Here is a 15,759-nt window from a genome sequence, read left to right as displayed (position 1 = left end):
AGATACTCCCCAGTTATGGCTATGCAATAAATTGAGAAGGCTTCTTCTATCCATATGGTTAGCAGATGGGAATAAGTAACAGAATGTCTATATATGCTTTATGCTTAAATTTTTCTAAGGCACTTCCATTATACATCATCATGGCTATCCCAGAAGCAATCTCCTAAATCTCTTTCACTTGATGAGTAGCATTAGAAATGCTTTGTGCGTGTACCAGTCCCTCATGATATGTGCAGAAATAAAAGATAATGACAGATAACTCTCTTTGTGTGAAGAGGCAAGTACCTGTAAGCTATTTCTGGTTTCTCCTTAGTTATTTGGAAGAAAAAGGCCTAAAACCCAGACACAGCAGAATCCAGAAGATGGAAAGGACTTGAGGTCATTCATTTCAACCCCAAAGTACAACCCAAAGTGTGAATGCATAGCATCTTTAACAAATTCGACTCTTGCTTAAAGATTTTAAGTGATAGGAAATCCTTATTATATAAAAAATAAAATGGACAACCTTGTCATAAAATTGAAAAGTTTAACACAATCAATGTAGTTAGAATTAGAAAGGAAGCAATTAATTAGGGAAACATTTTCTGAAATATATCTGTTATCAGATATATAAAGATATCTAAAATGTATAAATAAATCATAAAAATATATACGAACAAGAGCAATTTCCCACTGTATAAGCAATCAATTGATAAAACAGGCACTTTGTAAAGACAAAATGCAACCACCACCAACAAGATATCCAAATCAGTAATAAATTCAAATCAAAACAACCCTATGATTTCACTTCATATCTCAGACTGACAAAAACAAAAATGACCAATATTTGAAGAGTTATGTGCAAATAGATTACTAACTAATGTACCTTTGGTAAAGTTGTGATTGGGTCCAATTATTCTAGAAAACAGTTTGAATTTATATTAAAAAGTCATTAAACCACAAAATTGACCTGGTAATATCATTCATAATTATATACTTTATGGATGTCAAAAATAGAGGGAAAGATCCCATATATATAATATATATAGCATCACTTTTTGTATTGGCAAAGAACTGAGAAAAAAGCAAGATATTATCATTTGAAAGATGACTGAACAAATTGTACTATATGAATATGTTATAATATTGTGCTATAGAAAAGATTAATGTGAAAAGTTCACAGAAATTTTGTTGGATTTGATTCAAAGCAAAAAAAATTAAGAGAAAAAATTACATGATTAACACAATAGAACATTGAAAGATTTCATTGACCAATCAAGACTACACAAGACTAATGGCGAAACAAGCCTCCATTCTTCTAATGGAAAGGTGGTCCTCTTTGAAGATAGATGTTATCTTTCCATCACCTAAATCTGGTCTTTTGCAAGCCAAACTACCAATTCTGAAAATAATCCTTATATGCTGTGGTTTCTATTCTCCTCACCCTCTCTATACATTTTGGCTTGTTAACAATGGCACATAGATTTGGATAGACTATTCTGGATCCTACTGTAAATTCTGATACTGTATTTCTTTCTGTAGCTTCAGAATTTTTGTTATCTTGGTTACATTTATCCTGTTGCTCTCTTGCATTTTGTCCTTGAAAAAGGAAGCAAAAACCATTTGTGACTGCATTGTTACTAACTTGCTGGTAACATCATGTCATCTCCACAAAGTATATCCCAAATACTTCAAACCACTTATCAACAAAACTTTTATTAATAGCTAATAAGCAGTTATCTTATCATGCTTAGAATAGAAATATACATAGGAGAAAAGGCATTCTCTGTCCTCAAAGAGCTTACTTTTTTAATTAATGTTTTTTATTTTCAAAACATATGCATGGATAATTTTTCAACAATAAGTTTTGCAAAACCCTGTGTTCCAATTCCCCATCCTTCCTCTACCCCCTCTCCTAGAAGGGAAGTAATCCAATATATGTGAAACATGGTAGAAATATATGTTAATCCAATATAGGCATACATATTTATACAATTATCTTGCTGCACAAGAAAAATCAAATCAAAAAGTGAGAAAGAAAATAAGATGCAAGCAAACAATAATAAAAAAGTGAAAATACTATGTTGTGACCCAGTGATTTCTCTAGGTATAGATGGCTCTCTCCAACACAAAATCATTGGAACTAGTCTGAATTATCTCATTGTTGAAAAGGGCCACAAAGGAGCTCACTTTTGAATGGAGAAAGACAATACATTTGGAGGGAACAAAGGTCCCAGGCATGGGAGCATGGTAGAGAAAGTCTAGAACTCAACCTGAAGAAGCATCAGACATTGCTGGGTCAGGTTCCCTCATTAAATGGAAGCTTTGGGAGGAACCAATCAGACGGAGAGAGTGGTACTTGTGGAAGTGGATGGTATGGTTTCTAGGTATGGATTCTAGGGTTGGAGTGAGGGTTCAGAAGAATTGGGATGTAATAAAAGAAATCTGGAAGGGAATAATCATCAAGTTTTTGCCTGTATGGCAGTATTCTCTAGTAAGGAGACTACACATGTGGAAGTTAACACATTTCAGTGAAAAGCATGCTGGATTTTGTGTCAGAGGACCAGAGTTCAAATTCTGCTTTAAATACTTAGTACTTATGTGACTCTAGACAAACTACTTCATCTCTTTGGGTTTCAAATTTTCTCATTTATAAAATGAAAAAGTTAGACTAGATAAGCTTTAGGTCTAAACTGATGAGTCTTTGACCATCTATTCCAACCCTTTTATAGATAAGGAAACTGAGTCCCAGAAAAACTGAAAAATTTTTTCCAAGATTACACAGGTAGTAAGAAATAGAATAGTAAGAATTTGAACAAGTCCTCTGACTCCAAATCCAGTATTAAGCTAAATGGGTGTAAAAATCACTATTTTATCAACCAAGTTTGTGTGGCAGCTTTTGTTTATTAACTCTCTTACTCATGGCACTCTCCTTTTGGAACTCTGTATTTTCAAGTCAGGTCATTTCTGTATTGCTGTGCTGAGAATGAAAACTTCACCTCTAGGTGAAAATGAGTGAGATGATTGATTCTGTCCCCCAGAGAGATGAATATAACATCTTAAATTTTGTGTTCACTCTTCAACTAGGTAATGAGAAGTGTCATTTCAAGTTCATGAATTTACATGCTGTTTTTTACTGCTCTCCGTATCATTACTTGTACTCACCCCCTCAAAGGATAGTTGAGTAGAAAGGCCTCTGAAAACTTGAAAGTACTATATAATAATATGTGAGTTTCCATTCTTAGCAGAACAATTGCTATGTAAAAAGATTGCTTGTTAATATAAAGAAAGCCATTAATAATTTTGATTCTTTGCTATTAAATTATTCTGACTTAATTAAAAATCTTTTATCATTTTTCCTCTTTGTTTTAGTGTCTTGTTAAATTGAACTGAAACATCAATAAATACATATAATAAAACTGCAATTAACCAAAGTGTGTATAGAATTGTATGCTCTGATAACTTTTCCATTTATTGAGAATTTTTTTTTAAAGTTTGAATTCTTGAGTCTAAAATTCATCAGACTACCTTTCTGTCTTTAATTGTAGCATTATTCAGTAATTTAATGTTTATTTGATCATTGATCTTGATATTCTAAAACTGAGGTGTTATTTTAAAAGGTTCTTCTCTTTCTTTCTCCACTTTTCCTTCCTGGTGCATGTCCATTAATAGTCACCAGAAAGTATTCTGTTGAATTCTTTACCAGAGTTATGCTTCAGTTGTAAAAATGTCAGGAGTTATCTGGAGATAAACAAATTTAGATGAAGTCTGTGAGTCAAAACTTTGCCTAAATGTTAAGAATTTTCTGAATTGGAGGCTTTGAGAAATTGATTGTATGCTTTTTATTAAAATGATGCAGATGAAGGGACCACAGACATCTAATGGGACAGGCTAAAAAAAAAAAATAGCTGAGGTAATTAGATGGTGGAGTGGATAGAATGTCAGGTCTGGAATCGGGAAAATACATTTTCCTGAGTCCAACTTTGGCCTCAGACACTTACTGGTTATGTGACCTTGGATATGTCACTTAACCCTGTTTACTTCAGTTTCCTCATCTAAGAGAGCTGAAGAAAAAAATGGCAAACCATTCCAATATCTTTGCCAGGAAAACTCCAAATAGAATTTAGGAAGTCAGACACAACTGAACAACTACCACAAAAATAGATAATTATTGTAACAATATGGATGACCAAATCGCCAGAGAGAAAGATGGTAAGGAAGAGAGGGCAGTCACCACCATTAAACTATTTATAAGGCAACTGATTTACAAGGTGGACCTCATCTACGATAGATATTGTACTTTGTATTTTGGGGGTTCTAATAAAGATATTTTTCAACTAACACTGTATTTATTGGATTCATTGATTTTGGAGGATCTTAAAGGAGAAAAATTAACAATTCAATTCCTCCCTTTTTTGTTTATAATTGCACAGTTTTCCAGTGTGTTTTCTTATAAGACAAACTAGTTCTTCATAATAACTTTTAATAATAGCTTTTTATTTTCAAAATACATGCAAAGATAATTTTTAACATTCACCCTTGAAAACCTTGTGTTCTAAATTTTTTCCCCTTCCTTTCTCCATCCCCTCCCCTAGACAGCAAGTAATCCAATATGTTAAACATGTGCAGTTCTATTATACATGTTTCCACATTTATCATGCTGCACAAGAAAAATCAGATCAAAAAGAAAAACATGAGAAAAAACAAAAAGCAAGCAAACAACAACAAAAAAGGTACAAATACTATGTTGTGTAGTCCCCATGTAGTCCCCATAGTCCTCTCTCTGGATGCAGATGACTTTTGCTTGCATGAATGTTTATGTAATCTGTTGTATTACAATACTAAGTTTGAGTATCAAGGTGAGGAGCTAAATAGATTTTTATATCTCTAAAATACTAGTTTAACAGTTTGTCTAGAGCAAGGCTGAGGAACCTTTTTTCTGCCAAGGGACAGTTGGATATTCATAACATAATTCTTGGGTCATAAAAAAAGATCAATTTAAAGAACTCAAGCAGTGGAAAGTTGTTGTACTTAAATTTTAGCTCATTATTGCTTGCAGTTGCTTTATCAAATGATTTCACAAGCCAGGCATTCCTCATCCCTAGTCCAAAGCATACTATTATAGATTATAAATGTCTTTTAAAAATCCTAAAACTTTTAAACACAGCTAGGATCCTTCCCTTGTTTGTGACATGAGACTGTCCAAATTACTTAAAGACTGCAGGACTATGCCATAAGGTTTGTCTAGTAGTTTAGAAATCCTGTGTAATCAGCTTTAAGTATTTAATTCCTTTTTGGGAAAGTCATACATCTTTGAAGACATTTTTTAGTATAGTTTCATTTAAGTTGACCTGGCTGTCTTAAAGGAGGGAACAAATTATTTTTGGATTGCTTTTACAGTGTCAGAAATCCACTGGAAAAACTTCAAGCATAGGGATCCTGAAGAAATTTACCTGTATCTCCAAGGGTATTTCTTTCTTTCTTTCTTTCTTTCTTTCTTTCTTTCTTTCTTTCTTTCTTTCTTTCTTTCTTTCTTTCTTTCTTTCTTTCTTTCTTTCTTTCTTTCTTTAATTATTATAGCTTTTTATTTACAAGATATATGCATGGGTAATTTTTCAGCATTGACAATTTCCAAGGGTATTTCTTATGGTTCAGGAACCACTGGAGAAATTTTGGTATGCTTCATGTGGAAAGGGAAATTTTGTACAAATATTTTGCACAGATATCCTTGTTGCATGAAAGTACACACTGAGGAAATTATAGAAGAGTTTTTATACAAGAAGTTTGGGGTTTTCTTCTCACTTGAAGTGTGAACCAGTGGGTTCTGGTTTGAACTAATCTCTTGGTAGTTTAGGTTCAACAGAGAAACATAATGATACTCATTCATAGGTTGTTTAACAATTAACAGGGGAAGATTTACTTAGCTACAATGGGAGAATAATATTCAATAAGAATAGACATTGAGAAATAAAAAAAAAAAAAAGAATAGACATTGAGGACACCTTGTGTTGATTTTTCTGAGCAATGCACTCTTGCCAGAGTTGCCCATTGTGATCTACTAACCAAGTATCAGAACTTCTTTGTGATTGCTTTGTACTCAGGTGACCAAGAAGAACCTCAGATTTTAGTCTCTTTTAGTCTTGATCATAGTTTCAGTCTTTTTGGATTAAAAAAAAAAACAAAAAACAGTCTAACTTGCATGGGGACAAGGATTAGGATATTATTCCTTTTATGGGTCAGATTGATCCCACATTCCTAATCCTTGTGAGAAGAACCCCATATAATCTGAAGAACTCTGTAGGGCTGAGACATTCCCTCTAAGATAGATAGGATTATATGATTATCTTTATTTTTTCCTTTATTTATTATTTTGGATTTGGGAAAAGCCTTTTGCAGGTACTAAGACAAAAATTACATATTAAAACTTTGAGAAATGATGGTATTTGAAGGTATGGAAAAATGTTTATTACAGATTTGATTACAAACTCTACCACAGACTTTGACTGAGACTGTTTAGTACAGAGCACTGGGGAAGACATTAAAAAGGACTCTCCAAGTTTACTAGAGAAGTATCTAAGATTTGAAACCATGACTTTTATTAAACCTATTGAAGTCATTTTCATGAGGGTAATAAATACTATATTGGTGGTGGAGGAATCCAAGAGAGAAAGTTGATTGAATCAATAACTCTATACGCTTAGTTTCAGTATCCTTCTTAGTAAGAATGTCTCAACAAAATCGATCAATTAATAAAAAAGCACTAAACTTGTTGATAAAACAAGACAAGTCTTAGTCAATTTGGAAGGAATGAAAACCATTGGATGAAATGAAATGATGCTACATAGGAAGTGTATTGTTCATTAAGGAGAGTCAGTTACATCCTGTGAGATTTGATTAAAATATCAAATCAATTTATAACCCAGCATTCTAAGGCTGGGCCAGCCCAGGGAGGGAAGCTGCTTTAGTCAAATCTTTGAGAAAGAATAGCTTATGGAGGAGGGAAGGAGAGCCCCTGTCTCCTTCCTCTTTATCAGGTGATAACATTGGGAACCTCAAAAGGTCAATAGATTTTGAACTTCCTATGTGTGTGAGATAGTAGGGTCCCAAGAACAGCAATGCTGATGGTTACGTCTGCCTTGGATGCCCAGGACAATCTAGACACATTGGGGAAAGGCAATTTCTGGACTCCGGGAAAATCCTAGCAGAAAGTTGCATGATAGAAGCTTCATAAGGACTCCATAAAGGAAAGAAAATGACTTTGATCAATCAAAATCTGTAATTTATCCCTTTTTAGCTTGTACTTTTTAACCTTGAGTTCATTTTCCTCTGGATTCTGTATGTTCTTTTGGGAGTGTGCTCCTCATTTAGAAGGATATTGTATATAAAGTGTTTTTACTATGCCACTTTAGAAATATCTACTTCTAAGCATTAATTAGGTCTGGCTGATAACTGATATTAATTGATGAGCAATGACAGAACAAATGGTAGGAGTCCTCATGATTTATAGTACCTAAACCCTCAAGTTTACCCTAGAATCCTGAGATTAGCTACTCTGGGAATATAGTTTGCTAGTAGGAATAGGGATAGAGGAAGATAAGCCCAGAACACATACTGCATTAATATGAATCCTCATTGCACAACTAATGATGGAACAAGAGAGAAAGTCAAACTATATTTAACCCTAAAATAAAAATACTCTGAGAATTTTTTAAAATTTTACTGAATTTCTCATGTAGTGAAACTAACCTGACTTGGCAAGTCGCTGATTGCTTAGGTCTGATACTGGAATACAATGAGACACTTATAGATTATTAAGGTTTTTTTTTTTTTTTTTTCTTTTTTAAAGGAAGCTTGATTAGCCAGTGCATAGAAAGAATTCTCAACAAGGATATAGCATTTGGGATAGGCAGATGCAATTTGTCCCACTTCTATATGGAAACTGGTCAGATTTGGTAGATCAAAGTTGGGGGTGACATGAGCAGTCTTGGGATATCCAACATATCTGAAATATCCTAACATATGTTATTGAGCAATATGTATATTCCTTTCTATTCATATTTAGTAATCTTTAAAAAATCCAACATACCAAACTTTTCTAATGTTCTGTTCAGGCCCTTACTATTTTTCCCAGTTCTGAAAAATATACACTAAGGTTCTCAACTATTATAATTTGGCTTTCTATTTTCTTTTAATTATTAATTCTAAAAAATTAGCTGCTGTGTCATTAGGTATATAAATATATTTATATATATGTAAATGTATACACATATACATACATTATATACACACACATAGTGAGTTATCAATTTTATTTCATTATCTATGGTAATTTTAATCATAATGTAGTCTCTCTGCTTTTCTCTTTTAGCTATGTTAATTTTTATTGTTTTGTCTGAATTCATAATTGCTACCCTTCCTTTTTTTGGAATTTGAGACATAATAAAAACTGCTTCAGTCCATCATTTTAACTCACTGTGAACCTCTATTTTTTAAGGTATGTTCTTTGCAAATAACAGTATTAGAATCTGATTTTTAAATCATTATGATATCTTCCACCATTTAATATGAGTTTATTCTAATCATGATTTTGATCATCAATTGTTATATGAAACTTCCATTACAGTTTTTCCTCTCTCTCTCTCTCTCTCTCTTTTATAAAGAAGGAGGTGGAGAAAGAAGTAATGTAATCATTATTAATAATCTGTAACTGAAATAATCTGCTCCTACTTCTCTGCTCTGTCATTTCTTTACCAATCCTGGACCTAATTCTACTTCTTATACTTTCTTTTTAAATTCTTTGTGATCCACTGTATGAAATTATTATTATTTTTTTTGGTGATTACTCCTTCCCCAACTCTACCCTTCCTTTTATAGCCTCCTTTTCTCTTTCCCTAGATCTCTATATTCCCTTTTTAAATTTCATGTACTTTTTTCCAAATTGTATTTCTCCTTTTTTATTTAACCCTAATAAGTATAATATCTTGAGATTCTTGTTCCCCCTCCCTCTTTCATGTTCACACATTCTACTTTTGTTTTATTTAATTCCCTTTGGAATCCACAAAGTCAATCAGGATTATGTTGAGATAGGTATCTCTTTTCCACCTATTAGAATTTTAGCAATTCATCATATTTTAATCCCTTTTGATTACTCAAATGTATTTATTTCCTAAGCTTCTAATATCTCCTCTGCTTGCATTTCAAAATTCTAACTCTGTCCCTGTGTTTGATAAGAATTTCTTGAAAGATTTCTAATTATATAAAAAGTCCATCTTCCCTTATATACTCAGTTTTTGCCTTTATATTTTCTATTTTAGAATATGAAATTCCAAAATTTTCTCTATTTTATGGTAGTTGCTGCTAAGTTTTCTCTGATTCTGACTGTGATTCTTTGATACTTATGACCTCTTTTGTGACTGCTTGAAATATTTCTTTTTTGACTTGTAAATTCTGCATTTTGGCTATAATGTTTCCAGATTTTTTTTCAATTTGGGGATTATTTAATCAAGTGACCAGTCAATTCTATTTTCACTTTCTTCTTTGATTCAAATAGATCTAGGCATTTCCCTGCTTTGTTTCTCCTTTTTTATTTTAAATTTTATCTTTATTCTGAATTTAAACATTATTTCTTCCTCCAAATGAACATACACAGCAGAACCACGCACACACAAAAGAATTATATTTGAAATGGAGAGCATCCATTTCATACCTTAAAATATAAAATAAATATTAGTTTCAAAACAATCTTATTTGTGCTTCTTTCTCTTATTCTCTTTTATACATTTTAAAAATTGTTTAACTTTTCCACACTTTTCACACATCCTCAGGGTTATTTTTGCTAACTTTCTGCACCTTTCCCACATCATGTTCAATTTTTAAAAAAGGAGAAAAAAATCTCTATTAAAAATGAAAATCATCAATCAAAACATATATTAAATTATCTTTGTGACCTTTGATGCTTTCATTTTTCAGGGGTGAGAGTAGGTAACATATGACTATAGTTGGTCTTTCCTGTAATGAAAAGTTTTTAGATTTTTTGAAATTGTTTTTCTTTACAATGTCCTTCTCCTATAAATTATGGTCATTGTGATCACTTCATTCTATATTAGTTCATCTACCCAGGATTCTCTACCACAATTTTTCATTAATTCATATTAAGTAATCATATTTCATTATATTAATATACCACAGTCTATTCAGTCATTTCCCAATACAGTCACCTAATTAGAATCTAGTGTTTTTATTTGTTTGATTTTTGCTTTTTTATCATTTTTCAATCTTTTCTTCAGGCTTGATAGATTTTTTTCATTTTAAATTATTTCTTTTTTAGTATTTTCCCTCTTTCCTTGTTGAATTTTATGTTTTTACTGTTGTTTATGTGTATTTGTGTATTCAATCCTTTTTTGTCTATTTCATATGAATGAAATTCATCTGATAACAGATGTCTGCTCCTCTCACTCCTTCTGTCATGTTTGCATATCTTTTCACACACCCACTTTTGAGAAATATCAAGTTCCATCCTCCTTTTTCACCTTTTTGTACTAAAGTGTTTCTTTTACCTTTTCTACTTATTTTTCTCTCAAAAACTGGTGGAATAGAACTTCTATTTTTAATTCCATTTATATTAGGATTTCTTAACCTGATGTAAAATGGATTGTTTAAAAATATTTTGATAATTGTATTTCAATGTAATTTCTTTCTTTTCACTCCTATGCATTTTATCTTTTGAATATAAAAATGTTATTCTAAGAAGGGTTGTCATTGGTTTCCTCAGATTGCCAAAAAGGTCCATGTCACAGAAAAGGGTAAAGTCCCCTTGCTATATACTATTTGAAGAAACTGAAGTTCTGAAGGGAAAAATCTGTTCTTCCCCTGTTAGAATACATTATCTCATCATATACTATTTCTAATTGCTCAAATAAACTTATCTTTCTCAGTTATTCTTCACTCTTGTGTTTGTATTTCAGAGTTCCTGTTTAGTCTTTTTATCAGAAATGCCTCAGAGTCCTCTATTCCATTAAAAGCCTGTTTTTATCCTTGTTCGATAATACTTGACTTTCAAGGCTGTTATTCTTTAGTTACAAACCTATATATTTTGGCTTTTGGAATATTGTATTCCAAGTTTTTTTTTTTTTTTTTAAACAGTAGACGCTTCTAGGTCTTAGTGGTCCTAGCTGTGGTTCCTTGGAACTTAACTCCTTTTTAGATGTTTGAATATTTTTTCTTTGTTGTGAAGGCTCTGGATTTTGACTATGACACTTTGGGGATTTTTTCTTTTGTGGTTATTTTCAGGCAGTGATTTTTTTATCTTTACTTTGGTCTCTTGTTCTAATAGATCTAATAAATAAAGTTTTCATTTATAATTTCTTGTGATATTCTGTCTAGTTTTTTTTAAATCATGATTTTTAAAGAATCTAATAATTTTCAGTTATCTTTTTTTGATTTGTTTTCCAGGTCAGTTATTTTTTATATTAGATATTATATTATTATATATATTATATTATCTATGTTATTATAGATATTAGTTTCTTCTTTTTTGTAAATCCCTTGCTTTTGTTCTAACATTTCTTGACATCTCATTGTTGTTGTTTTATGTTTTTATGTTTTACGTTTTAAGTTTCAGTAAGTCCAATGTTTGAGAGTAGTTTATTACTTTCTAGTCTTAACTATTCATTATCTTATTATTTTCTTCTAGAAATTTTACTTCATTTAAAAAAAATCCTTTGTTTCTTTTCTTGTAAGTATCCCTATAGAAAATCCATTTTCCCCCTTAAGTTTCTGCTTGCAATTGTTATGACAATACCCTCTTCTTCAGGCTTAGATTTTGAGGCATCTCTAGATCTATAATAATTACAGTGATTGACACTTTCTTTGATTTAGTTATTTCTCCAACTTAGTGCTTGAATTGGGGCTCTATGCCAGGGTCAGGGTTAGTACTGATCACTACTGTATTTTTGGATGGTTTTCCCTATTTGGGGCCCTCTGAATTGTTTAGATTCAGATTGCAATCTGAGGGCTCTCTATGATATTTTAGAACAAAGGATTAGGACTTCAGAGCTTTGGGGTATTCTGCTTTGGGTGCTACTTTGCTCATACAGATTGCTGCTACTTGCATTGATTTCAAACTTGTCTCTGCTGGGTTTCCAACCACATTTGAGATTTCTTGGCCTGGGGGAGAGTTCTCTGCCTCTAGATGCAGGCCTGTATACCATCTCAACACTATAATAAAACTTCCTTCTTTGTTTGTGTGAGTTCTAGCTTTGCTAACAGCCTTTTCCCTATTGATTATTAACTTTTTTAGTGCCACGAAAGAAAACATCACTAACTATAGTTTCTCCACAAAATTTCTTGAGCATTATTTGGATTTTCTTTTCTTTTCTTTTGTTATTTTGACTGGTATAGGGGTGGGGATACTATTTGGGCATTTTTCTTTTGTGTTTTTGATGAGATTTAGATTTCCAGATTCCTGGTCAGGGAACCAAATGATGAGCTTAGAGTTCCTAGTAGTCAGGGAGTTAAATGATGGCAGGTTCGGGGTTCAGGGAACCAAATGAAGAGGTTTGGCTTCCCTAAACCCCCTAGGATTTGGCGCAGGGTAGGGAGTTGTGGGAACTCCCTTATGGGGGCACAGAAGTTTTTCATAAAGGAATTTACAAACCTGAAAAGGTGGACTGGTAAAAAGTTTATTATTGGCATTGGGAAGTCAGCCTTTGCTATGCATGAAGAGAAAGGTTGAATTCCTTGGTAGCAAGGTCCTAACAGAGAAGTAAAGTTTCTAGTAGAGAAATCCCAACAGAGAGATATAAAGTCCTGTTAAGGAAATAAGTGAGGAATATAAAGAGAGGGTAACGCTGAAAGAGAATATCATTTCAGTAGGCAGAGGTTGCTGCTATGCCAGTGAGAGGTTCCTTGGCATATTAGGCCCTCTGAAAGGACTGAGTTTAAAACTGAAGTTTTTATGAGGAAATCTGAGACAGAAATTTCAACCAAATAAGATTCTCTCAACGCTGTCACTGCCCTCAGGCCTAGAAGAGACCACTTACTGGGACTGGTTTTGAGCCAACAATAGGGCTCAATAGAAATCTAGAACTCCAGCTAAATGAGATTACTTCAACTAATCCCATCAAGATAAACCACTTTTGTCTTGATTCCCTAGGGTGGGTCTCACAGTGGCAGGATTAAAGGAGAATTTCTTTATGAAGGAGTTTTCAGAGAGTTTCAGGGTCCCCCTTCAGTTTCAGGCTCCCCTTGTCATTTTCTTGAAATGTGCCACCCACTTTTTTCCCCCTTGGTCATAGTTTTCAGGGCATTCAGTGATTATTAAATTAACTTTCATTAACCTGTTTCTTTTTTTTTTTTTCCAGTTCATTTTTTTTCCTAATGTTTCTGATTGTTTCCACCAGATTTATATCATTTTTTTTCATCAGTAACTAGTTCTTTCTTACTGATGAGAACCACATCCCAAGTAATGTTTCCCCTTCTCTAATGCTTCCTCCATCTTTTGAATGTTGAAATTATCATTGAGGCAAACAAAGCAATTGATTAGTTGTGATGCTACTTTTCTAATTAAAGAGAGAGCTCTAGCAGATTATTGAGTCATTGAAATTCCCATTACTATTATATCATGTCTTCATGACAGGCTTGCGAATCTGTTTCCCTAACTCATTTATTTTCTTTATGTCCAGTTGCTGTATAGTATACTCCAGTGACAGAATTGCTTCTCTTTCTGCCGGTATTGATCTTCTACTAATGCTCTCCATTAAAGAAATCCTTCTGTTTCCTAGATTTTCTTACATGCATATATCTCTTTTTCATTCTCTTCTAGGGAAGCATTTATTTTGAGCATACGTGAAATAGTTGGTTATAACCAAGAAACAACTGTCATGTACTCTTTGTAGTCACTGCAAAATTCCCTTAATTCTCTATATTTTCCAGAAGTTAGATTTTTAATTCTTTGTCATTCTTGCTAATGTTTCTTATATTCAGCTCTCCTGGAAGCTACTGAAGAGTTTTGAGTAAGGAAGTTAACATATTCATATATATACACAAACATATATGTGTATTATATGTCATGTTTGCATATCAATGTGTAAATATATATCATAAGTACATGTAATATATTTATGTGCTAGGAAGAATTTTCCAGTAGCAATGTGAAAGAATGGAGTAATTTAGGCAAATCATGTAGAATTTATTACAGTAGTCCAATTGAAGGAATAGATTTTTTTTTCTTTTTTCTTTTCTTTTCTTTTCTTTTTTTTTTCTTTTTAATAACTTTTTATTGATAGAACGCATACCAGGGTAATTTTTTACAGCATTATCCCTTGCATTCACTTCTGTTCCGATTTTTCCCCTCCCTCCCTCCACCCCTTCCCCCAGATGGCAAGCAGTCCTTTACATGTTGAATGGGTTACAGTATATCCTAGATACAATATATGTGTGCAGAACCGAACAGTTTTCTTGTTGCACAGGGAGAATTGGATTCAGAAGGTATAAATAACCCAGGAAGAAAAATAAAAATGCAAGCAGTTTATATTCATTTCCCAGTGTTCTTTCTCTGGGTGTAGCTGCTTCTGTCCATCTTTGATCAATTAAGGCTTTCTTTATTGAAGAGATCCACTTCCATCAGAATACATCCTCAAACAGTATCGTTGTTGAGGTATATAATGATCTCCTGGTTCTGCTCACTTCACTCAGCATCAGTTCATGTAAGTCTTGCCAGTCCTCTCTGTATTCATCCTGCTGGTCATGAAGGAATAGATTTTAGAAATATATTTTGGAGGCAGATGATTTGATGTAGATAGAAAAGGAGAAATTCTAAGTGATTTTGAGGTTCTTAGCCTGGGTGACTTGAAAAATGGTAGTATGATCAGAAGAAATATAGAAGGAAGAGGTAGCACAGGGTTTTTATTTGCTTTTACTTTTTTAATGCAAAGTTAAGATATAGACATACTGAATTTGTGATATTACCAAAATTTGATAATGGAAATGTTTAGTAAGTGGCTGAAATTTCAGAATTATAATTCCGAAGAGATATTATGAATAGAAATAACAGATTTGAGAGTCATCTGCATGAGAAGCAATACTTAAGAGTCATATTAGTAGAAGAAATCACCAAGGAAGAGAATGCATGGAGAGAATAGGACCTTGGAATACTCCTAAACTTTAGAATATAATGAGAAGAATTAAGAAAGAGTACTCTCTTCTTGGTACCAGGCTAAGAAGGTGGAAGGGGCCATGAATAATGAATGTCACAAAAAAAATCAAAGAAGGTAATAAGTAGTGTTGGAGAGACTTATTTCAGGGTAATTATAATAAAGAGAGATTGTAGGATTTTGAGTAGAGAGTAGGTGGTGAAATAGAAGTAGCAAGAACAGATTATTATTTCTAGATGTTTGGCAGTATATGAAATGAGAGCTATATGACAATAGTTTGAGGGAGTGTGCGAAAGTAGTTTATTATATTGTTCTGAAAACATTATTAATTATTATATTGTTTGACCCTGGTTTTGTGTGACTAGACACAAACACAAAAGCTTATTGTAGAGGTCAGGCTAATCTCACAGATACTCCAAGGAAGCCTATAGCTGTAAGGGATGCTTGGATGTCACTGTTGTTTGTTTTGGGTGCACCCAAGCCTGTATTTTACATTCCCCAAATTAGCTTGAATACTTACTGATCTCTCCCTCTCCCTTTCCTTTTCTTTTTCCCTCTCCTCCCTTCCAATTTGGATACTTGTTCAATGTAGCATAGCTATTGAATGTCCAAGGTTCCACTTGAACTC

Source organism: Antechinus flavipes, chromosome 2 (assembly GCF_016432865.1).
Source record: "Antechinus flavipes isolate AdamAnt ecotype Samford, QLD, Australia chromosome 2, AdamAnt_v2, whole genome shotgun sequence".
Lineage (NCBI taxonomy): Eukaryota > Metazoa > Chordata > Mammalia > Dasyuromorphia > Dasyuridae > Antechinus > Antechinus flavipes.
The sequence above is the reverse complement of the archived record's forward strand: the minus strand, read 5'-3'. Positions refer to the sequence as shown.